Source organism: Bos javanicus, chromosome 4, assembly GCF_032452875.1.
Source record: "Bos javanicus breed banteng chromosome 4, ARS-OSU_banteng_1.0, whole genome shotgun sequence".
NCBI lineage: Eukaryota > Metazoa > Chordata > Mammalia > Artiodactyla > Bovidae > Bos > Bos javanicus.
The window spans coordinates 42581857-42607817 of record NC_083871.1 but is presented as its reverse complement, the minus strand read 5'-3'; the positions used below and the strand labels follow the sequence as shown (position 1 = coordinate 42607817).

The 25961-nt window shown below is 35.7% G+C and overlaps 1 protein-coding gene and 1 pseudogene across 12 annotated transcripts in view; one reads left to right on the top strand and one right to left on the bottom strand.

The window, feature by feature from the left end:
• Window positions 1-25961, bottom strand: part of MAGI2 (membrane associated guanylate kinase, WW and PDZ domain containing 2) — a 1471158-nt gene that overhangs the window by 1210238 nt on the left and 234959 nt on the right. The window lies entirely within an intron of this gene.
• LOC133245992 (transcription factor BTF3-like) lies at window positions 23758-24305 on the top strand (annotated as a pseudogene).

The window sequence follows — 25961 nt, the reverse complement described above, 5'->3', positions numbered from 1 at the left end:
CACTCCCACAGTGCCCTGGCACAGCAGGAAACTCTCTCGTCCAGATTCAGACAACTAAATTTCACTCTCAGGTTTACCTTTAGTCAATCCTGCTTAAAGTTTTTTTTTTGGTCATGAGTTCCTCTATTATATTTTTCAGTTCTAATATTCTATGATTCATTTTTGTATCATATATGAACAGACCATTTTGAAAAGTTTTATTCCAAGCTTAATTTCCCTATATGCAACATAAAGCTGCTGAAAAGAACATAATGTTGCCTTTCAGCTGTTCAAAACACTTTCATATCTATCAGTATATCCCACTTTACCAATTTAAGTCCTGTGAAAAAAATTGCCTCCATTGTTCCTGTGAGAATACTGAGGCACTATGGAATCAGGTATTAAAGAATAAATTGGTAACAGAGAAAAGACTAAAGCCCAATCACAGCTCTTTCCATTTCAACTGGCAGAGTTCTTCTATAGTTTCATTTACCTCTATTTTTCCTGAGAAACTATATTTTTTCCAGTATTGGTGTTGATAATAGACAAAATGGAAGGGGACTAGTAAAATATAATTTGAGAGCCTTCTAGCAAGAGCCCTTTGCCCAAAAGTAGCACTCCTTACTTTTTAGTACAGGCCTTAAAATGCTGTAAGTCCATACATTTGTTGAGGCTCTAGACAGAGGAAATGGCAACCCACTCCAGTATTCTTGCCTAGAAAATTCCATGGACAGAGGAGCCTGGTGGGCTGCTGTCCATAGGGTTGCACAGAGTCGGACACCACTGAAGCGACTTAGCAGCAACAGTAGACAAAGCTTGTCTAAAACACAATGCAATCAAAGTGCTCCCAGAGGTGGTGTATCCTTAGCAGAAATTGGCTCTTTGTCAGGGAGAGTAGTGGGAGGCAGATATAACTGGACATTTATAAACATCTCTGGGAAAGGGTTTCAGAAAAGCATCTTGGGGTGGTGAGAAGGGATGACAACCTGAGTGAGTTGTCCAGAGTGGAAAGAAAACCTAATGACATTAAAGGTAAAAAGATAAAAATAGACTTTGCTTTATTCCACCATTTTGCCTGGGGGCAGTTTTGATTTGTTCCTTTAACACAGCACTTGCCCTTCCCAACCTTGAAAATTTATGAGGGTTTTAAGTGACCAGTACAAAAGTGATGAATTTCAAGGTCACAGACAATAAAGTCTATCTAACTATGATTAGGGTGTCTGCCTCTATTGTCCTTCAATCTGCTCTTTCCTTGGAGCTGCATTTTCCAAATATGTCCCACTAATTGTGGCTCTAAAAAGCTCAGATTTGTAGTCATAAAAATTTCAGAAATGCTGGCTAATATATTTAATGCTAAGAGATGAGCAACCCATAGTGGCACATTACAAGTTTTGAAAAGTCTGGATTTGTTTAATTCACTGCTCTGTAAATTATTAGCCCATAAAATATTTTTAAAATATTAGCATCCTATAAAAACACTTTGAGAAGATGATGCCTTAGTGTACTATCTGCATAATAAGAATAGAATACTTCAAGTTTTTGGTTCTATGTTTAGCTGACACTTAATTGTGCTTTGGTTTTCTATAATTTTTTGAATTTTTATATAACTCAGTTTTTTAGTTAATGGTTTTATTATCTAAAGACTCATAGAATACATTTTACTGACTCCCTAAAGACAAGAATGGCCAGTTCTCTTTTACTTCAAATATTCTTATCAACTCTAGTACTTAAAACAATTACTTGAATTTGCTTTTGGTGATATAACGATACTAGTATGATACAGAAAATATCTTTTTGTCCTCAGTAAAACTTTCTTTCTGTTCATGTCCTAGATGATTTATGAGAAATCAATAAATAGCTGTACAGTTAGTAGAGAATGTTGATCACAATAAAACATTAAAGTCTTAGAATGAAATACAGTGCCATTATTACCTTTCAGTGGGCAAGGGGGTTAAAAATGCTTGCTTCTTTTTTGCTGTGAAAGAGATTTTGATTCAGGCTAGAGACGGTTGATGGTCAGGAATAGTCAGAACCTGACACTGCCTTTAGTGGGCAAGGGAAAATTCACTGGATTGGGAGTGAGGAGAACAGAATTTAATGTTAGACTTTTGACTAAATATCTGTGTAAACTTGGTTATGTAATTTCTAATCAGGGCTTTTTCTTTTTTATAAATTTTAGCATAAGGTAAATAATTAATACTAAAGAATGTGTTTACTAGTTTGTATGGATTATTAGCTTTCATTGTCACTTAGAACTCATTTACTATTTATGAAACATACTATATTAAGTTATAGTTCGAACATTATTTGACATAAAACAAAAATCATGGGGATATTACAAATGAGTAAACAAAAAATCATTCAGGAAAATACAAGTAACAACTAGAAATCCATAAAAATCATTAACATCCATTTTCTTCTACAAAATTGGGATCACATGCGATACACATTGCTCTTCCTGTTGTAAATGAGTTTCTTTTTTAAAAAAAAAAATCTATACTATTTGCATATTTGCTTGTGATTTCCTCCAGATCCATGTCTTAAGACACAATTTTATAAATAATCTGATTATTGCCAACATGTATTTCCATGTGCTCCATGGGGTCTGCAGTCCACGGGGTAGCAAAGAGTCAGACATAACTGAGCAACTGAACTGGACTGAACTGATTTCCAACTCTAAGTGCTCCCCTGAGCTATAGACTCAAAATCCAATCATCTACTTGACATCTTCACATGGTTCTTTAATAGACATTTGAAATAAAACATATACAAATAGAAATCTTGTTTCTCCACACAATCTTTACCCCAAAATTTTGTCCTAAATTTTTCTGTTTTAGTACATAGCACATACAATTTTCTAAAACTTAGAATGTATCCTTAGTTGATCTCTTTTCTTTACCTTCATGGATGAAAACCATCAACAGATCTGACCTCTATTTCTAGTCATCTCCAGTGATTTTGCACTAGTCCACTATATAAATCACTGTTAGTTCTGCCTCCCACCTGTATTTCTTTAAAGCTTTCCCACAGAATAGAGTATTTTTTAAAAACATAATGTAGATCATATTCCCTCATTCTATTTCAGACTCTCCAGTGCCGTCCCATGGTATTTAGAAGCAATGTCAAATTCCTTACCATAATGTCCTGCTTCATCAGATCCCTTCTTCCCCCTCAAACCCTTTTAATCCTTCCTCTTCTCTAATATTCAAATATGCCATCAAATCAGTTCTGTAATATTTCATTGGAAAGATGGGAAATAGAAAAGAAAAAATTTCTTGCCCTTTGTTTTTACCACAGTACCATCAACAACTTCAGTACCTGCTACACAAAGATAACTCTTGACAATTACGCATTCATTCCTGAAAAAAAGAAATCTGTAGAACATTCTGTTGTGCCATGTTCCTGTATTTTGAGTTGCTCAGTTCTAATGTAAAGCAAGAGAGGATAAAACCAAAGAAAACCAACCCACCAAACAACAAGCATTTTAAAACTATTTAAGCTGTCACCAATATAAAGTATGTATAACATGCAAAAAATGTCTCCTAAGTCTACAACTAGCATCTTAAATTGATTTTCATTTTTTACTGAAACAAATATTTGTTGCAAAAATTTTAAGGAATTTGAAAAACTTAAATGAGAAACTATCAAAATATAAATTTATATAGGTAATAAGAATACCACTTATCTCCTACCACTCTCTATTTTAGTCTTTACAACATAGCAGCACCAAAATGCTCACGGTCCTTTAAAAACACCGTGACATCTCACGTTTCTTTACCTGTGTGTTTTGTTACTTGTTCTGCCCCAATGTCCCCCAAGTAACTACCCGGGATACCTAGTTTTCAAGGTTTGTCATATTCTGTGTTCTCTGTTCCCTGGTGACCCCACACTCTCTTCCTGAACAAATAATCACTCTCTTCTTATATAGTTGTGTGTGAACACAATTCCATGTAACACATATTTCTATGAAATTTTATTGTATTATTATTTTATAACCATAAAATTTATCCATTATTTTATATTTATTTCCTCCACAAGACTGTCAGTTCCTTGACTTTATGAACTAGGTCAGATCCATCTTTGTATTTTCCTAAATTATCCTAAGTGTCTCAACAGACTAGATGGCTGGGTTGCTGAACTCAACCCTATCTTCTTATTTATTGAAGAGGCATACAGTATACATTTTCATTTGCTTCAGTTTTCTGGGAACAGATGATAAAATAAAAGACAAAAGACAAATAAAAGAAGTTAAAACTTGGACCATATAAATTTCAATTAGCCAGCTTTCATATTTTCTAATTTACTCTATTTTTTATTTCATGTTCTGCTAAATGCAGTTGTTAAACAATTTACCAGTTGGCACAGAATGCCTCAATGCTCCTTTTAAATAAATTCCTATGAAAAGAAGATAAATGAGGATGATGAAACCAATTGATAGCAGAATTTTCTTTTTAACATAAAAAAAAAACAGTGCTCTGTGACAACCTAGAAGTGTTGGATGGGGTGGAGGGTGGGATGGGGTGATGGATGGGAGGGACATTCAAGGGGGAAGAGACATATGTATGCTTACGGGTGATTCACCTTGTTGTATGGCAGAAACCAACACAACATTGTAAAGAAATTATCCTCCAATTAGAAATTAAAAAAGAGTTAGATAAATGTTTTTATGTTAACATCTAAGTAATTAATAATAGCGTAACATGCTTACCTAAGTATTAACAAGAGTAATGACTAAATAGAACAGTCATTAGTGAATGTCAAGCATCAATTAAGGTAGGTTATTTTAAATGGGAAATGTCCAGTATGCTAAAGTGCCATGACACATTTCATAACTCTACCTGTCCTGTAGTCATACTTCATTCTACTGCAAGCTCTAACTTCTATTTTTTTCTATCCCTTCATATGGTCCTATTTGGGATGCACCTCCTTTGTATAATAGTGCATAATAAATTACATAGAAATAGTTAGCATTAGATATTCTCCTTCATTCTTATTTCTATAAAACAGATTTTAATCAGCACCATCTATATTCCACTGCTTCTACTGTGGAATACATCTTTGCTCACATGCAGTGAGTTTGTTTTAGTTGGAAAGTCACTCACTAACTCTGCAAGTAACCATAAAGGTTTTCACCACAGTGTTAAGTATGCTACTGAAAAAAATGGAAAACAGCCCAAATAGTTTATAGTGGGGGATGGGTAAGTCACTTGCATTATATGATGTGAAAGAATACATATTGATGTATTTGTAATCTATTGTTAAGATTACAAAAAATGCAGGATGCAAAATGTCAGGGAGGGGGTGTGACTGAATCTACATTTTGGTATTGGAGAAGACTCTTGAGAGTCCCTTGGACTGCACGGATATCCAACCAGTCCATCCTAAAGGAGACCAGTCCTGAGTGTTCATTGGAAGGACTGATTTTGAAGCTGAAACTCCAATACTTTGGGTACCTGATGAAAAGTACTGACTCATTGAAAAGACCCTGATGCTGGGAAAGATTGAAGGTGGGAGGAGAAGGGGATGACAGAGGATAAGATGGTTGGATGGCATCACTGATTCAATGGACATGAGTTGAGTCAACTCTGGGAGTTGGTGATAGACAGGGAGGCCTGGCATGCTGCAGTCCATGAGGTCTCAAAGAGTTGGACATGACTGAGCAACTGAACTGAACGGAATTGATCTATCCATCTATGATACAGCTATCATTTACCTTCCATGTATCTATAAAGTTTTAAGATATACACAAGGGTTAACAGTAGCTTTTCTGGATGGTAGATTACAGGCAATTTATCTTTTCTAATCTTCCTTATAGTGTCTTATTTTTCCCTAAGTTTCTGCAGTTAGAGTGAAAGAATATAATTTATTTTTTTTTAAATGACTCAAGTTTTCAGACTGGGTTCATAGGAGAATCCTTGAGGTTATTATCACATTTATATAACAAAAGGAAAGTACCAGAGTGAAAGTACTGGATATATGTATATATGGATACTTTTTCTTTTAGTGTGTTCAGTTTGGACCAACAGTAGTGAATACTTGGAAATAAACATAATACTTGTGCATAGTAAAATTTTCAAACAGAAGAGGCAGTAATACCTAAACTACTGTAAGGATTGTATCCCACCATGGTTTTGATGAGAGAAGGAGTGGCCATGATAGGGTTGGTGAGTGGGGTTGGGGAGTACAACACAGGGCCGTTTTGGGGATCCTCTGTCTCCTTGACTACCACTACTTAAATACAGTAACTGAGGTTGTGACATTTTCTTTGCTTTATTGCTGACGATGTACTTTTCATTCTTTTAAAACTTTTTTGGTTAATTTTGTTAGGTTTGGGAGAAAGTGATACAACCATGTAGCTTCACTCCAACACATAAACCAAGAAATCCATTAGCATATTTTCCTCGAGTTAAAAAAAATGGTTAAAATGTATACACTTTTCTTGTGTGTGTGTATACATTTTACGGTATGACTACACACACTGCTCATCATCTTGCCACCATACATACCTGCTGCTGCCCAGTCCTTTCTTTTTATTAGCAGTCAAATGTTCATGGAGAAGTATTTTCTGTTCCCTATATGTTCATTCCTTTTTGGAGTTTATCCCCTGAAGAACATAAAGCAGTATTTTTTCTGTGTATATTCAGCTACTTCAAAAGCTTTTTTCTGCTCTGACAAGGACCATCACAGAAAACTAAGGGTGATAAAAGTCAAATAGTCCACCAAATGAAAAGAAAGGAAACATGGAAATCTGAACTAAATTTTGTAAGGAAATCATATTTTTGTATGCAAAACAGAATAACTAAAGCTTTCTTGCAGTTCTAACTCATAAGACCCAAAGCACAATGTAAATGTTTTACAAAGAAATTTAATACACTTTAAATACATTCTCTGGACAGATATTCATAAAACATTTCATGGTAATAAGTTACTTCAAACTCTATTTTATTATTCTTCCAATAACTTTGTTTCTGGTTGGATACTTTCTCCTTTCATTCATGACATGAACAAGTCTTTTGTTAGGCAGTTTCATCACCATTTTAAGTGTTTTTACTTGGTTGCTATAGCACCTAAACCAAGGATGTGACTTTTTTGCATTAGGCTCATAAAGAATTGTACCTCTCTTTCTCTGTGTGTATATATTTACTCAGTTATGTTTATATATATGTACATATGTTAATAACTTTCACCCTGCTCCTTTGGAAGCATGTTCTTTCCTCTGTGTTAGACTGTTGCGGTATTCAAGGGAAAAATGTTAGAACAGAATGAAGTAATAAGAGACATTTTCTCTGCATCCTAGTAATTCTTCCCCTCATAAGCCAGTAAACAATGGCAGGAATATAATCTAACATTTTATACTTAGTCATTACTTTTTAATTTTTATAGAACAATGTTCACCCCTAATTAATATTTACTATTATCAATTTGTTAGAAACATCACTGGTAATTAACAAATAAAAGCATGTAATGCCAGCTTGTGTTAGATAGTTTATCATCAATCTTTCTTTTCAATATATTGAAATTTTAATTTGATTCTAAGAAACATGTTAGGGAAAAAGAGATTGACTCTTTCGACTTTGAATCTTGAGCTCTATCTCTATTTTGGTCACTGATTTTTAGATCTGAGGAAAGGACTAAAATGATAATGATAATGACTTTGAGTAATGTGAAGAAAGAAAAAGTAAAATATTCTCTTAGAAAAATTTGGAGTCTATGAGATGAATGGTACGACTTAAAACATTAACTTCAGTGAATATAGTAGCTTTAGCTAATATGCTGATCTGAACAAATGAACAATTACTATGAATTCTACACTTTAGTCCCTACCACATATTCATTTCTATTTTTTTTTCTTCTAATAGGGTGTGAATTTGAGAAGGAGAATCATAACTATTAGTATTATTTTTTAAGCATTTGTTCTGTGGTAGGCATTGTTCTAAGAGCTTTAATGTAACTGCTATGCATTTAAACCTTGTAACCAATCCTACTGGAGAAGGAAATGGCAACCCACTCCAGTATTCTTGCCTGGAGAAATCCCACAAACAGAAAAACCTAATGGGCTACAGTCCATGGGGTAGCAAAGAATTGGACATGACTTAGTGACTAAAATAACAACAATCAATAAATCCTATGGAGAAGATATTATAGTCATTATTCTCATCTTATTGATGAGGAAACTGAGGCACAGATAAGTATCTTATCTATGGTTCAAAGCAAAGAAGCAGGAGAGCATGAATGCAAACCAGCGTGAGTGGTTACAGACTCTAATCACTTCATCATTGGAATAGTAGAGTTCTTGGGAGGTCATCTGGACCTTTGTTTGAAGCTGACTTCACTTTAACCAACTGTGCTACCTTGAGCAAATTACCCTCGCTATGCTTCAATTTCCTTTCTAAAATAGAACAATAATGCCCATCTCATAGGGTGCGCTGAAAAGTAAATGAAATTTCGGATGTAAAATAGGGAGAATAGTGCTTGGGACATGATAAGCAGTCGATAAATAGTAGTCATTATTTATTATTAGGGTGCTTATTTCCTCTCCTACTATGGCAATTTTTCTCCTGTGAAAATGACAGTATAATTATGGTTTTCAGCAGCTTTGCTATGAACAGCATGCATGAATATTAGGCTTCTGATGTGAAAAAAATTGTCTTGTTTTGGTGTCACCACTGAAAAGGTGTATAACTTTTGGCAGAGACTAGAACTGCAATCTGCAACCAATGTAGGAAAAAGAACACTGCTAGTGTGCATGAGCAATGAAGGATGTCTCTACTATAAAAGCTTCTGAAGTTGATCATAAGCTTTAATACACCCCTTGAACCAGAGATATTCTGTAATTCCTCTGAGATTTCATGTTACTTTGTGCATGGCCTTATTAAATGTTTCACATATTACACTGTAAAGACCTCATGTCAATATTTCTAACTGGTGGCTTTATTCCTAGCACCACATATGGCATCGAGCCAGAGATGGGATTCAACAAACACTGGTGACTGCATTTATTACATAACACTGAGAATAAGTCTGAGGGCTTTAGGGACTAATGTTTTCAGTTTTGAGACTAACTCCGCACCCCTGTCTAGCTATGTAACCTTCACTAGTTATTCAGTCTAAGCCTCCGTTTCCTTCTTTGCAAAATAGGAATAATTAAAAGATCGCTGTAGGACTGTTGTGAGCATTAATGAAAGTGATACATGTACAATGTTTGGTATTATGTATTACACATGGTGAATGCTCCATACATGCTTCCCCCTCCCAATTATAATAAATGTGAATGAGTAGTAAAAAGCATCTACTTTTTATCACTGTATTGCAAGATACTACTCTATGAAATATTTGGATACAAAATATTCAGTTCATTGAACACGCCTTCTTGCACATTGCTTGCCATTATAAAGACTGAAATAGCATCCTAATATAAAGTATATTTATAATAAATCTGATGAGACCAATAGTACATAATATCAAATTTTAAGCACATGCATGTGTACAATGTTTAAGGGCTTTACTTATGCTATGTCATTTAGCGTATGTAATGTGTAATATTATATAACTGATAGTACTTTCTAGATGATTTTTTAGATATTCTTGATAAAGGAGGATGAGGTCTGTGTTCATGGAAAATGTAAGTAAAGAAATATATATGCAACAAAGAACTTTACCAATAGTATTTTCTTTTGAAATTTTAATTCTGACACTATGATAAGAAATGTATTAAATGAGTTAATATTTGTATAATACTTAGAACAGTGCCTGGCACACTGTGTTTAATACTTATTATTAAGTTTGTCAAAAATGACTTCTAGTTAAAAAGCATAGATAGCTAATGTTTTTTTCTCTTAAGTTAGGATTTTTCACTTTATAAAAAATGACCACAAACAAAACAAATAAAAGTAGGCTTTTTTCTTACAGGAAACAAATGATAAAAAGAATATAAAACAATCTAATCATTTAATGAAACAGTTACTGGTTCTGCCAAGAGCTCACCTAAATGATCCCATTAGCTTCTGAAAACCTTATATTTGGCATTTAGTTTTCCTTTTATTTCACAGAATTTAGAATTTTAAAATAGATAATGAAATCTCTTTCAATGAATATCAAGAATTGTTACAAAGTGACCCCTATGCTCTTGATTGATTGCAGTCTGTATATTGTCAGCATTCTTTCTTCACTGCAAATTTTAAATTTGGTTATAAAAAGCAAAGATACGTGTTTACCTTTTAAGATGCCTCAGGGAAAAAGAATGACAAATGAATGAGACATAGATTGAAGTCTTTAGTGTTTATTTTTAGAATGCTTTATATTTCAGTGCCTTCACATTGGCAAAGCTTAATTCAAGATAATTTCACATTTTTCCTTGTGTTCAGTTTATGAGGATCTAAATAATGTTACCTTCACAGGCTACTCAAACACTAGAAATCTTGGAATTTTTAGCTGCGGGGCTTCTAACTCTAAAAGCATTTAGCCCCTGAATTTATATTTTTCATTGTCTACACATTCCTATACAAGACTGATGAGACTGATGGAGATTTGCTGCTGTTGTTTTTGTTGCTTAGTCACTAAGTTCTGTTAGATTCTTTGCAATCCCATGGACTGTAGCCCACCAGGCTCCTCTGTCCATGGGATTCTCCAAGCAAGAATACCGGAGTAGATTGCCATTTTCTTCTCCAGGGCATCTTCCTGACTCAGGGATCAAACCCACTTCTCCTGCGTTGGCAGGCAGATTCTCACCCTGGAGCCACTAGGGAAGCCCTGATGGTGACCTGAGGGTTTGTATATACCACATACAACTATTTGTCTTATTTTACATTCACAACACTCACAACGATTTTTAAAAAAGAATCAGTAGTGCCTGTATAATCAAAAGTGGTTTCCCCCATCTGCTTCTGCATTCTCCTCTTCTGGGCTTCCCAGTGTTAACGGCAGCATCCCTTTTGCCAGAGACGAAAGTCAAAAGCTAAACCAACATATTCACAGGACCTATTTTGAACTCACATTTGGTCCATTTCCATCCTATCCTCATCCCCTGGTGACTCAGACAGTAAAGAATCTGCCTGCAATGTGGGAGACCTGGGTTCAGTTCCTGGGGTGGGAAGATACCCTGGAAGACGGCATGGCAACCCTCTCCAGTATTCGTGCCTGGAGAATCCCCATGGACCGAGGAGCCTGGTAGGTTACAGTCCATAGGCTCTCAAAGAGTCAGACACGACTAAGTGACTAAGCACAGCACATCCTCATCATGGTGATGATATGGTGGGAGGGGAGAGTGGGGCAGGGGAGGGGGCGGAGGTGGGGATGGTGTGTTGTCTTCATAAGTCACTACCTTAATCTGGCAGAGCTGGGCTCCTCTGATAATACATACATCTCATCTATGTAATAAACAGGCTTAGTCAATGAAGTAAGAGAAAATTATACCTGAGGGAGAAAAGCTGATCACTGGAGAGAAAAAAAAAAGACAATATTTTATGTAAAACTGATGTTACAGTAAAGTCAGTTTTCCATTTACCATCACTGAAGTTTCTAATGACCCAGACATATAAACAATAACCTCTCCTGTCCTCCCCTACTAATACACACACACACACAGACAGATACACATTCACTCAGAAACCCAGCATCCTCAATGCTGTTTCCATGGTAACCATTGTAAAATAAAAAATGGGGCTTTTAGAGAACCTCTTGGTTGGCAAGTCAAATGAGGAGAGAAGCTGTTATCAGCAAGAATAACAAAAGACAGCTGATCCTACAGCTGATGTTTAGAGCTGCCTAAACAAGTCTAGATGACCCCAAAACAACCTCCACCATGCTGCAGAGAGAGGTCATTTCCTACTGTCAAATTATTTGAAATTTTATTTGGCTGAAATTAACGTGTGTCAACAAGCATCCTCTCATTAAAATACCTGAAAAATTCTGGACACAGTACAAAATTAATAGCCATTCACACACATAACTGTGTGAATTATTTCAAAAGCAGTGCAGACACTGCTTTTCTTGTAAGAGACACTTGACAAAGAAGGCTCACCTGAAGAGATCTGAGCTTTGACTGAGTGGGATGTAATGGGAGGCATGGGGCCTGACATTATCCTGGAGCTAAAAGTTCCCCAGTGAGTGGTGAGGTGTGGAGAGTGCTATGAGGAATCTGGGAAGAAGAGGGGCACGACACACATTTGCAGGTAGATGTGTTTCCTCATGGGCTTCCCAGGTGGCGCTAGTGATAAAGAAATCACCTCCAACGTAGGAAACAGCAGAGACTCCGGGAAGATGTCCTGGGGAAGGGCATGGCAACCCTCTCCAGTATTCTTGCCTGGAGAATACCATGGACAGAGGAGCCTGGTGGGCTATGGTCCACAATGTTGTATGAGGTGTTTCCTCATAGAAAGATTCATGCAGAATGATTAGTTTTGGATTGTAAAAACCTGATGAAGATAAATATTAGACTTTAATTAAACATTTAAAATTAATATCATATCAATAGTCTTTTTAAAATTGTATTAATAGATTGTAGAAACAGACTTGGTAGAGCCACCTGGTAGCTCACCAAGATTATGAAGCTAAGGATCCACTATGAATGAAAACAAATCATTTAAAATTTTCTATCTTAAGCATATCAAACATTTTCTTAGCTATTGTCATATCACCTTCTAAAAGAAAAAAGTATTTGAAAATTATTTTTATTAGATATGAATTCTGACAAACCAAAATTAATTTTATAAATTTTCCTTGGTTTTTAAGATGGTGAAGGTAATGAAGTGAAGAAACGGGTGCTTTCCCTCATTCTCCTTTCAGTCTGAGAATTAAATATATACAGCCACAGCATATGCCTAAATTATTAAAGCATTGTGTGCTCAGTCGTTCCATCATGTCACACTCTTTGCACCCTGTGGACTGTAGCCTACCAGTCTCCTCTGTCCATGGGATTTCCCAGACAAGAACACTGGAGTGGGTTGCCATTTCCTTCTTTCTCCAGGGATCTTCCCAACCCAGTGGTCAAACCTGCATCTCCTGCATTGTCAGGCAGCTTCTTTACTAGCTGCTAAGCTCAAATTATAAAATGACTGCTTTTTAATCATGAATAATTTCTATAATTTCTCATAGAACAGAGCAGATTTAACTTATTTTTAAATTAGAAAATAATTTCTATGTATTATCCTTTATAAAAAATGTGAATTGTTAACAAGTGTTATACCACCTATACCTGGGGAGGGCTGACATTTATGAAGCACATGCTATTTGCCAAGCCTTGTGCTATGCAATTTCACTTACTACTCACAGCACATCTACATAACAGATGTGTGGCAGGAAACTAGGGGCAGAGAGGGGTTTGTAGTGGATAATACATTGGTGCTGCCATTGCTATCAATTTACATCAAGGGCTATTTGAGGTAGGAACTAAATGTCTTAATTTTTACTGTTACTTGAGTGAAATTGATAATTGATTTCAATGAATAGCTGTGATGAGGAAGGTCATGTTAATAATGGTCATGTAAAAAATATGAAGACATACTCAGATTAGAGATTTCATCACAGACTTTCAAAGTTCTTTAAAATTTACTATCCCCTTAGCAGTGAGAGCTAGAAAGAAATGAGGAAACTAGTAACAGAAGGGAAAAAGAAAAAACATTAAGTATCCTGCATGTGGTGAAGAAAAGTATTTTAAAACCCTTCAAGATTAATTTATAGTTCATTAAAAGATGTCATATTATTTTGAAATTAAATAATTATTCTAAATGGAGAAGAGACAGCAACTCATTAAGATCAATTCTCCTGAAACTCATAAGTTTATATTATTTAGAACATATAATCTTCATTAATGATGTCACCTGATCTATGAATGCACACACATATCACTATAAAAATAATAATATACATCTGAACAATTTGCTTCTAAGATTGCCTCCCAGAGGAAAGCCTAGTACCTCATCATCGAGTTACTCAAGCTTCTCAGGTTGAGTCATTAACCTGCTGGATTAAATGGATCCTGGACCATGAAATGCATGCCATGTCATCCTTCATTTGCTCCTCATGGAATCTCTGCCTGATATGCTTTGATAGAAGATGAAAATAAAAACACTCTATATGTAGGTTTGGTGCCCTATTTTCAGCTCCTAGGTAAGCAGTATATAAACAGTGGTCCTTCTGTCCCTTTCTAAGACTTGGTACTTGCTTAAAGGGCAAATCTGAAATAAACTGCGGTTCTATGCCAAGTCCTAAAGCCCCACGGTAACGTCAGGTTGGGAAAATTAAGTTGATGACATGTATAAGATTAAATTACAGCAAATTTTGTGATACTCTTCTGTGGTGGGCCAGAAGCTATTTTAGAAACTCATGCATTGAGTATATGCATTGGTATATACCTATATACTACATGGCATCTATGATCATGAATAATTAATCTAGAAAATTATTGATAATACTGTCAAACTCAAATGTAAAAATAATTGGGAAAAATAAACAGCATAATAAAATATCATTCATTGGGTTATACTGACAGCAGACAATACACCTACTCAGAATTAATCAACAAGGAAGGCAATTCGAAGAAAAAGCACTGAGTTGAATTCAAATTTCCAAAGTGTTTTTACATCTTTAAAATAGGGACAGATACAATCAATCCCCAGGTTTTTTTCCAAGTGACCCTTCTTGCTGTCTGTCCAATAACATGGGAAATAAAATCCACAGGAGATCAGAACAGTGTGGCTAGGTGTTCTAAGAGACTTTGTGGAGAGAATGATAGCCTTGTGTTGCGTTCTGAAGCATAGATACTTGCATAGGTGGATTGTGGATACAGGACAGCAAATAAGGTGTTAAGGGTGAGTTTGACATGTAAGGAACCAAGTTTTTTAGTACTAAAAAGCATGTTTTTTAGGTAGGCACAGTCATACAGTGGAAGGCTTGAATTCAAGCCTAATCATATGATTTTTGTTTTTTTCTCTAGAAATAATGATGAGTCATTGAAAGTTTAAGGCACGGTGTTTTATAAATAGGTATTTTATGAAGCTTAATTTTGTAGCCCTTTTAGAATGAATCAAATTATGCAAGACAAGGATAAGATTCCAGGCATAAAATGGCTAAGGTCTGGAGGGGTATTAGCAGTGAAAATACAAAGGACGGATTACTTCAAGGGAAAAAAAATCCATTTGGCAGTATGTGATAAACATAAAAACACTAATAGTTCCATGTCAAGTGCATTTTTCCCCAATGTTCAAAATTAAGAACAGTATCTATGCTAAAGCTCTATATGCAGGTCAGGAAGCAACAGTTAGAACTGGACATGGAACAACAGATTGGTTCCAAATAGAAAAGGAGTATGTCAAAGCTGTATATTGTCACCCTAATTATTTAACTTATATGCAGAGTACATCATAAGAAGCTCTGGGCTGGAAGAAGCACAAGCTGGAATCAAGATTGCCAGGAGAAATATCAATAACTTCAGATAGGCAGATGACACCACCCTTATGGCAGAAAGTGAAGAAGAACTAAAGAGCCTCTTGATGAAAGTGAAAGAGGAGAGTGAAAAAGTTGGCTTAAAGCTCAACATTCAGAAAATGAATATCATGGCATCTAGTCCCATCACTTCATGGCAAATAGATAGGGAAACAGTGGAAACAGTGGCTGACTTTATTTTTGGGGGCTCCAAAATCACTGCAGATGGTAATTGCAGCCATGAAATTAAAAGACGCTTACTCCTTTGAAAGAAAGCTATGACCAACCTAGATAGCATATTGAAAAGCAGAGACATTACTTTGCTAACAAAGGTCCACCTAGTCAAGGCTATGGTTTTTCCAGTGGTCATGTATGGATGTGAGAGTTGGACTGTGAAGAAAGCTGAGCACCGAAGAACTGATGCTTTTGAACTGTGGTGTTGGAGAAAACTCTCAAGAGTCCCTTGGACTGAAAGGAGATCCAACCAGTCCATCCTAAAGGAGATCAGGCCTGGGTATTCATTGGAAGGACTGATGTTGAAGCTAAAACTCCAGTACTTTGGCTACCTCATGCGAAGAGTTGACTCATTGGAAAAGACTCTGATGCTGGGAGGGATTGGGGGCAGGAGGAGAAGGGGATGACAGAGGAAGAGATGGCTGGATGGCATCACTGACTTGATGGACATGAGTTTGAGTGAACTCCAGGAGTTGGTGATGGACAGGGAGGCCTGGCGTGCTGTGATTCATGGGGTCGCAAAGAGTCGGACATTACTGTGTGACTGAACTGAACTGAACTGAACTGAAAGCTCTATTAATGAGAATAGGACAACTATTAAATATAAAATAGCCCACCCACTTTTTAAAAGAGTGTAATATGAAACTGTGGATGAATTGAAGCTATCAAGTACAACATGCAAAAAACATGCAGTAAAACAGTTTACTTGAAGACATGCAAACCAAACAAATTAATATCCAAGGAAAAGACATAGTTCTTTTGTAACCTCATACTGAATAGCAAGGTACACAATGGCATGAATTTATTGAACTATTTAGTTATCTAAAAAATATTTTGGTAGCAAATGTCAACATTACTGAAATCCAGAATTTAACAATTTGAAAACAATAATATATTTAAAAGGTCAGAATGGTGTTCAAATGAAGCAGTATTTTGCTAAAGTATTTATAAACTCTGAAGAAGTAAAAATAGAGAATCACTGAGTCATACACTTGGAAAGGTCAAGGATGATAAATTATATTACAGGAGATTTTATTAAGCTATCTAGCTTAATCTTATCTTTCAATGCAATAATTCACTAAGGGCTTTCCTAGTGACTCAGTGGTAAAGAATCTGCCTGCCAATGCAGGAGACATGGGTTTGATCCCTGGTTCAGGAAGATCCCATATGCTGCAGGGCAACTAAGCCTGTAGACCACAACTATTGAGCCTGTGCTCCAGAGCCCTGGAGCTGCAACTGCTGAGCCCACGTACCACAACTACTGAAGCCTGTGTGCGTAGAGTTCATGCTGTGCAATGAGAGAAACTACCACAATGAGAAGACTGCACACCACAACTAGAGAGTAGCCGCTGCTCACCACATCTAGGGAAAAGCCCATGCAGCAATGAAGACCCAGCACAGCCAAAAAATAAAGATATGAAAAATATGAAAAATGTTTTATTTTAAATCATTCCTGACAGATGGTCATAGAGATTCTGCATAATGAAAACCAGTCTCTTACACTGGACAGTTCTAATAATTAGGTCCATTTAATTTTCTCCCCAAACTGTCTCCCTCAATATCTGTGTAACAGTCCATTCTGGTGCTGGGGAAAATGTAAAACAAGATTATTCTTCCTAATACATGATAGACCTTCCATATTCTAAATTTATCTTTACTCAGGATTTTGTTAGAGAAAACATTTATGTCCAATTCTTTATTATAAAGGAAAATATTTTACTATAATTCTTCCCATGAGAAAGCACAACCAAAAGTGAGGCAGAATGTATGTCTACACTTTATACGTTTCATGTATATTATTTAATTTTCCATCAAAACAGATGGTAGATCCTGGTTTTCATTTTTAAATGGATTTTTAAAGTACTGTTATAAGTTCATTATCGATCTTAGGAATTTATTTGAATGCTTTATTTTTACTTTGATTTCTTTAGTTACTCAAGCTTAATTTCCAACTTTTCAACCAATTAATATTTCATTGATTATATACACACGATTATATACATTGTGTAACTCTAGGGAGGAAACATTTAGTGACCACCAATAATACTCTAGGGACATTTTATATGTTGTTTCATTCAACCCTCTTAAAATTCTAATGAGGTAGATACTATGATATAAATTTTACAGACAAGGAATTTGAGTCTGCAAAGGTTAAACAATTTATCATAGATGTTCACAGTAATATGATTATCATAGTAATAAGTGGTAGCTCTGATAGGCTCAGAATCTCTGTTCTTTCTGTTACAGCAGATGCATATGATAATGGCATCTACCTCATAGGGTTGTTAGGAGAATTAAACAAGCTGTTCATCCCTGGTGGTAGTGCTTGACCATCTTAAGAAAGCACCTGCTTAGCTCTGCTTAGTAAAGGTCTTCTTCCTAGTGAAATCTACTTAGCACAGACCATGATCCTAGGGAGTGGGCTATCTAATTCTTTAGAAAGTGTTATCAGTAAACATTTTTTTTTTTTTTCACCTGCACAGTATCCTGGGATTGTAATACTGGAAGTCTCGGGCATGCTCTGCCAGGAATAGGTCCTATGGTAGGATCTTGGACTAAGAATCCTAAAATGTCTAGCCTCATCTCTACACCAAGGCCTCCTTCCACCAGTTCAAGCTTTGCCCTGACACCTCAGCCAAAATGGAAATATAAGCACACAACATCACTGCTTAAAATCTCCCCATCTGATTTGGAACACAATCTGAGTTTCTTAGCGTGGAACAAAAAGTACTAATCTGGTCTTCGCCCACTCTTTCTGTTTCTTCATTCTCTCACCTTGCTACTGTAATAGCAAATTGTGAGTACCTCATGTGGTTTCACACTTCTGTCAGCTACTTCAAAATATTCCACATAGGAACTATCAATCCCACTCTGAGATATTTATCTAAATGATTTCTAGAGAAATTAAGACAACATAGATCCACACAAAAACATGTACAGAAATGTTTACAGTGCTTTATCCATAATCTCCAAGACTTAAAACAACCAAAATAGCTAACTGGGGAATGAATCAATAAGCAGAGTAAATCCATGCCATGGAATACGTAGCAACAAAAGGGGATGAGCTACAGATGCATGCAACCACATGAATGACTCTCAAGTGTGTTATGCAGAATGAAAGAAGATAGATCTAAAAGACTATATACTACATTGCCTTATTTATATGGTATTCTAGAAAAGGCAAAATTATAGGGATAAAACTGGTCAGTGTTCACTAGAGACTGAGGTAGGAGTAAGGATTTGGCTATAATGGGGCAAAAGGGAAATTTATGAGTTACGAAAGGTTCTAGATTTTAACTGTGGTGATAGTTAAATAACTATCATTCACAGAACTGAATGTCTAACAGGAATGTTCTGTAACTTGTACCTTAATAGACCTAACACTTAAAAATCACATATCTTTCAATTTTGTCCAACTCTTCATTTGCTTTTTGAATAATCTTTTTCATTTTTGGACAACTCTTGCCCGTCCTTTAAATCTGAGCCTTAAGTATACCTTCCCTTAAAGAAATTATCCCTGAACTCCCACACTAGGCAATCTGGGTTTTTCTATTCCCTGTGCATGTATCTGTCTCTTTAGATGTATAATAATACAATACCAGTGTCTGATACTGCAATGTCAGCTGCTTAATGGAAAAAAAAAAAAAAGTCTTATTCATCTTTACATCCCCAGGGATTCAATCCAATATAAGAACTCAACAAATGCTTTTTACTCTAACTAAAATTACGTTTGGAAATTTGCTGCTTCTAAAATAATTGTGGAAACTATAGAATGTACTTGATTTAACTCAAGTCTATCTGACTCTTGCATAAAGTTTGCTTGCATACTATAAATAGCATAATAAACTTACTACATTTTTTTTCTTATAATACAATCCTTTAAAACATTTACACAGATATAATTATAGGGCTGTTTTAGTCTGGTTTATTTTGCAAATCTTTGCTGGCAAAATATCTGTTAGATGTATGCTAAATACAGTAGAATAAAACATCTCTGAAGTTGTAAAATATATTATTTACAGCAGCTAGTGTTTTAATAGTTCTTTTTCTTTTATTATATTTTGAGCAACTTTTTAATCTCAATTTATGCAAATGTGTGCATATAAAATGATAATGCTCTCTGGACCAAAGCAACTGATAACTCTCATTGGTCAATGGCACATTCAGAGGATGAGGATAATCCATGCAAATTAAACTGCTCAACTGAGCCTGTTTTGTAACATTCCAAATTGCTTACTCTATCTTCTTTCCTGAGACACAAAACAAATTTTATGGCCTGATTGTAATGCAGTGCTGTTGGGAAAATAGTTATTATGAGATAATTATATCCCAACAGAATCTGAGGCACTTGTCTGCTCTTGGTATAGAATGTCACCTGAGGGGTGAGATTTCCATAACCACTTTTATTCTAGCAGATCTGTTATTCTGATTCACAACCTGTTCTGTTTTCAGGCATTAAGTTTATGAAATGATGTCTATCAATGAAAATAAAAATTAACAGAAAATTGGAAATTCAAGTTGAACTAAGATTATGGCTTTAATGCCTAAAACTTATATTAATTCTCAGGTAAAAAAAAATGAAAGAATATATTTCTGTCAATAGAGTTCATAGAGCGAGAAGACGAGACAGATCCTGCAATGATTATACCATCATGACAGTCACAATCTCAAATTACAACATCATCAGTCCCTTCATTATAGAGTGGTAGATAGGGACCAGAGCTATTGCAGCACTGAAAGGGAATATTTAGGCACTCTAATGCCCATTGCATGTAAATGATGTAAGCAACATATTTGATTTCCCCAAATGTATAATTTCACCTAGTAATAATGATCACTGAGAATTATAAAACCCATAACAAAGAGTATGAAAAATGATTCATCATGAAAACTACCAAGAGATATAAAGCTTTGGAATAAAAATGAACTTTAAAATAAAATAAAAATAAACATTGAAAGAAAATAGGTTGAGCCGTTTTGTTCACTGGGTTTAGATCCTTTCCTTTTTCCTCCCTCCCTCACTTCCTTCCTTCCTTCCTGTTTCAGTGGTCAAGGGTCAATGATGAAGTCATAGACAATCTCCTTTATCTCAAATATACTCCCAGCTAATAGTATTATAGAGAAATTCCATTTTAGTTTTAAAACAGATATAGTAACACATACTTTTCTAAAAATTTATCCAAGTCTTACATGATAACACTGCTTTGGAATCTCATTACAAATAAATCAAATAATTAGTAAATATTTAATTTATAAGTGACCATTAATTAAAAAGTTAAGTGAAATTAATTAATGAAAGTTAATTCTTTCATAATGCCTATTTTAAGTCTCAAACAGTATTAGGAATGTTCTTTCATCTCTGAAAGGGCTGTGAGGAAATGAAATTCTACTAAAGAAAGTAAAAATTTTGAAAAACATTTATTTTTGCACTTAAAATGGCCAATATATAATCAGTTGGTTAAGTATCCAATTTCAGAGTTCAAATGCAAGTTGCTACTAAAAATAGTTAGCAATAAATAGTATGAGTGTTCTTTCATGCAACTGTAAATTGCTGTCTATTATCAATAAGCTGTTATGGATAAAACCTCCAAAAAGTGGAATGGGTCATAAACAAAAAATAAATGCATACAAAGTGGTCGGTTCTGCATGACTCATCTGAGGATGAAGAATGATACCCCTCCCCCATAATGTGATTTCACCATGTATTGTGTTGTCCTGCTCTCAATATATTTCATGGCAGCAACATCTAATGGTGCAATGAAAATGCAAACATTTAATTCTTTCTGCCAAGTACTCGTGGCAATAAATTACACCACACATAAAACAAAGCTTGGCAAGCAATTTGCTATGTAGCTAGTAATATTCTATTTTTGTTATTATATACTCTTTATTGTCCTTATTTTTAGCTCATTCTTTAGCACATGATATTTTACTTCAGTGATGAAAATATGAATACAATATGATGTATCTTCTTTGTTTGATGTATATACCTGTTTTTATTTTTTGTAAGAACAAACATATAATTGCAAGCTACATCTGACATACAGCTCTTAACTACTAGCTCACAGATTACAAGTAAATTAGATAAGAGATTTGGATCTTTTTATTTCTGATAGAAAATTAAAAAATCAAATCCAAATTATTTAGCAGTGCCTCTAAAAAAAAATTCAAAACTCTGTAGCTAGATAATAATTTTCTTCTTGACTTCTCTCCCCTTATTCTTCCTATCATCTTTCCCAGTCTAATATTCTAGACCCTGTTACAAAATGCTGTTTCACTCCCTGTGATACAATTATATCATGTGTGTGCTAAATCGCTTCAGTTGTGTCTGATTCTGTGTGGCCTGTCTGTGGCAAGGATACTCCAGTGTTCTCCTCTAGGCAAGAATACTGGAGTGGGTTGCCATGCCCTCCTCCAGGGGACCTTCCCCATCCAGGGATCGAACCAGTGTCTCATGTTTACTTCATTGGCAGGCGGGTTATTTGCCACTACCACCACCTGGAAAGCTCCAACTATATCATATGTTAGGGACTCAGGACCACTGAAGTAAACAAAAATTTGTGCTTAATGTGGCCAAGGTAAATCTGTACCAGTTGCAGCCTCTTCATAGAAATGTTAGGAAATACATTGCTGGGATTATCTTGTTTTAGGAAAAATAAGGAAAAGAGAATCACCATCAAGGATGTTTATCTAGTATAAGTAACATTTTAAGAACAAACAATTTACTCTGCATTCATCAATAACTGTCAATGTGCAAAAGAATGTTTCATGTGCTGAACTGATTTGACTTAGTTTCTTTCAGGACAAAAGTTACTTGGGGACCCATTAGTGGTTACATTAAGGTCTGAGAAGATTCATTCCTACCTCCTTATCATTCTATATCTGAGCAGAAAGAAAGAATCCCAGATCTTCAGTTCAGTTCAGTTCAGTCCAGTCACTCAGTTGTGTCCAACTCTGCGACCCCATGAATTGCAGCACGCCAGGCCTCCCTGTCCATCACCAGCTCCCAGAGTTCACCCAAACTCATGTCCATCGAGTCAGTGATGCCATCCAGCCATCTCATCCTTTGTCGTCCCCTTCTCCTCCTGCCCACAATCCCTCCCAGCATGAGAGTCTTTTCCAATGAGTCAGCTCTTCACGTGAGGTGGCCAAAGTATTGGAGTTTCAGCTTGAGCATCATTCCTTCCAAAGAACACCCAGGACTGATCTCCTTTAGAATGGATTGGTTGGATCTCCTTTCACTCCTTGCAGTGAAATCACATGTCCTCTAGACCTTGCAGGGTCTAGACTCTCAAGAATCTTCTCCAACACTACAGTTCAAAAGCATCAATTCTTCGGCGCTCAGCTTTCTTCACAGTCCAACTTTCACATCCATACTGGAAAAACCATAGCCTTGACTAGACAGACCTTTGTTGGCAAAGTAATCCCAGATCTTCACAGGACCTTAAATCAGACTGACATTTGTAAGAGGTTGAGGGACAACAGATAGGTGCCATTGTTTCCTTCTGTGTCCACGTCACACTAGAAAATAGACTTCTGTTTAAAAGTCTTGGCAATTAATTCTGTTTATTTTCCACGTGGCTTAAAAAACTAGATGAGCTGTTTCTATTAATATTTTTTGTGAGCATTGTTACAGATCTGAGACAAGGTTTTTCAGGGAGTATACAACTATGATTTTTTTTGAGCCAAACATAAAACTTGCATCCTAGATTAGTACTAAACAAAGGAAATGTAAAAAGCAGAAAAATTATTTACTGTTTGTGTGGCTTATCCATAGTTTTCTTCAAAAATGTTTCTGGCATGGTATCTCACTATCTTCAAAGTCAAGGAATTTGCCTTACTTCTCTCCCCTTAGCTATCTATAAAAGACCATACCATATATGCTCCTAAGAAAGTAAAAGAATAAAATAGAGTGATTAACAGTGAAAAATAAAGAGTATATCGTTTTGATTCACTATCTTTCCCCTAACCTCCAAGGGGTCGGCACAGAAAAGGAAAAACTGAGTTAAAAACACTTTTAGATTTTGAGTCCCCACGTGTGTGTGCCTAATCTCAGCTGGTCTGCCCAAGACCACCTGAGTGCCAGTCCTAGTCCCTGTGTGGCCCCACTTCTGCTCCAACAAGATGAAAGAAACTATCGTGAACCAGAGGAAACTTGCCAAATTGCAAGCATGACAGTGCATTGTTGGGAAAGGAACTGCTCACAGAAAGAAGAAGGTGGTTCTTACAAATGCCACAGAAAATAACAAAAAGCTTCAGTTCTCTTTAAAGACGTTAGGGGTAAACAACACCTCATTTGTAGAAATGAGTATGTTCACCAATCAAGGAACAGTGAGCCATACTAACAATCTGAAAGTTCAGGCATCTCTGGCAGCAAACACTTGCACCATTATAGGACATACTGAGACAAAGCAGCTGACAGAAATGCTACCCAGGATCTTAAATAAACTTGTCACAGACAGTCTGACTAAGAGACTGACTTAGACTTAAGGAGACTGACTGAAGCTCTCCCCCAAAAAATCTGTGGATGGAAAAGTACCACTTGCCACTGGAGAAGATGATGATGATAAAGTTCTAGATCTCGACAAGAATTTTGACAAGGCTTCCAAGAATGAAGCAAAGTGAATTGAGTCAATTTCTGAAGAAGATAAATCTTGAAGTTATTAGGAGCTGCTATTTTATATTATGGGCTTCCCTGGTGGCTCAGAGGCTAACACGTCTGCCTCCAATGTGGGTAAACCTGGGTTCAATCCCTGGGTTGGGAAGATCCCCTGGAGCAGGAAATGGCAACCCACTCCAGTATTCTTGCCTGAAGAATTTCCATGGACGGGGAGCTTGGTAGGCTACAGTCCACAAGGTCGCAAAGAGTTGGACATGACTGAGTGACTTCACTTTCACTTTCACTATTTATTATGACTGCTTTTTAACATTTTGCTTATGGATCTGATAAAATGTAGGTCTTTAATATTTTTAAGCCCAAGCCCCTGGACACTGCAGGTTTCTTCAGTTTTTGCTTATATACAATTCATTCTTTGCAGCCAATTAAGCTAAAGAAGTTTGGGGCAAAGGTCTGAAACAAAGATTAATAAATTCTTTGCCTAGTTAAAAAAATGTTTTTTTAGATTGGCATCAGTGCTGATCCAGAAAAAAACTGGACCCTTTCTCATATTAGTTACTTTTCCAAAACTTAAAATAATAAGCATAGAAGAAAACTATAATTTAAAAGTTATTTCTATCATTGCAAATTTCTGTTATCAAGAGGGTCATTCATATGAATCAGTGTTTAATATAATTGACCAAGTATCAGATTCTGGGCTCCAGTTGCAGAGAGAGTTAACTGAATTTTTAAATATGCCTGTCTGCAGTTCTTGATGTGACTTTTCCCATAATTTCTTTGGTTTAAGAAATTTTATTTGAAAGTTATTCTGAGTCATTGTTCTAGTCCCTAAAACACTTAAAGTTGGTACTTTGTCCATTTTGTTCATTACTGTATTTTCAGATTCTCAGTACAAGGCACATAACTGATATTTGATAAACAGTTTTTTTAAAGGAGGATGATAGGCATGTTGTAAATCAACCAAGTAAAAGAATGCTTTCCCAGTGAATTGAAACTGAACCACTGGAGATTTCGAACCTGTATAATTTTTTATCTTAGAAGGAAAGATTACTCATTTGTTCTCATTTGCCATCAGGATCCCTCCCCTTTGCTACTCTCCCATTGACATAAGCTCATACTTTAAGGCCTAGATAAAATTATTTCTTTCTTTAAGTCATTCTAGTCCCTTCAGCTAAAAAAGTGCTACTCTGTATTCTCATGGAACTTTCTGTTCACCATAGTAAAATAGTATTAATAATGCCTAACGTTTACATAGACTTCATTATGTCAGGTGCTATTCTAATGCCCTTAGCCTCACAACAATCCTCTGAGGTAGGTACTGATTAGTGACAGAGCTGGGATTTGAATGTGGGAAGTCTGACTCTTTAGTCTCTTACTACAGTGTAAGATGTAATGTAAAGACATTACACTCACTACAGTGTAATGACAGTATTATACCCTCTTTATAATTTAGTAATTCATCCTACACTGCCCTATGGCACTTGTTAGACTCCTGTAATATTATTTAACCCTTCATAGTGATTATAACTCCTGTAATATTATTAATTTATGAGTTAGTACATTAGATTATAATCTTCTAGAAGGAGAATATTACTAATCCCTTGTGTAGCCCTCACAGTAGCTACCAAGTCATATAGATTACATTAATTTATATTAACCAAATTAACTAATCACATTAAGTCACATAAATGAAAGAAGTAATTGATCCACT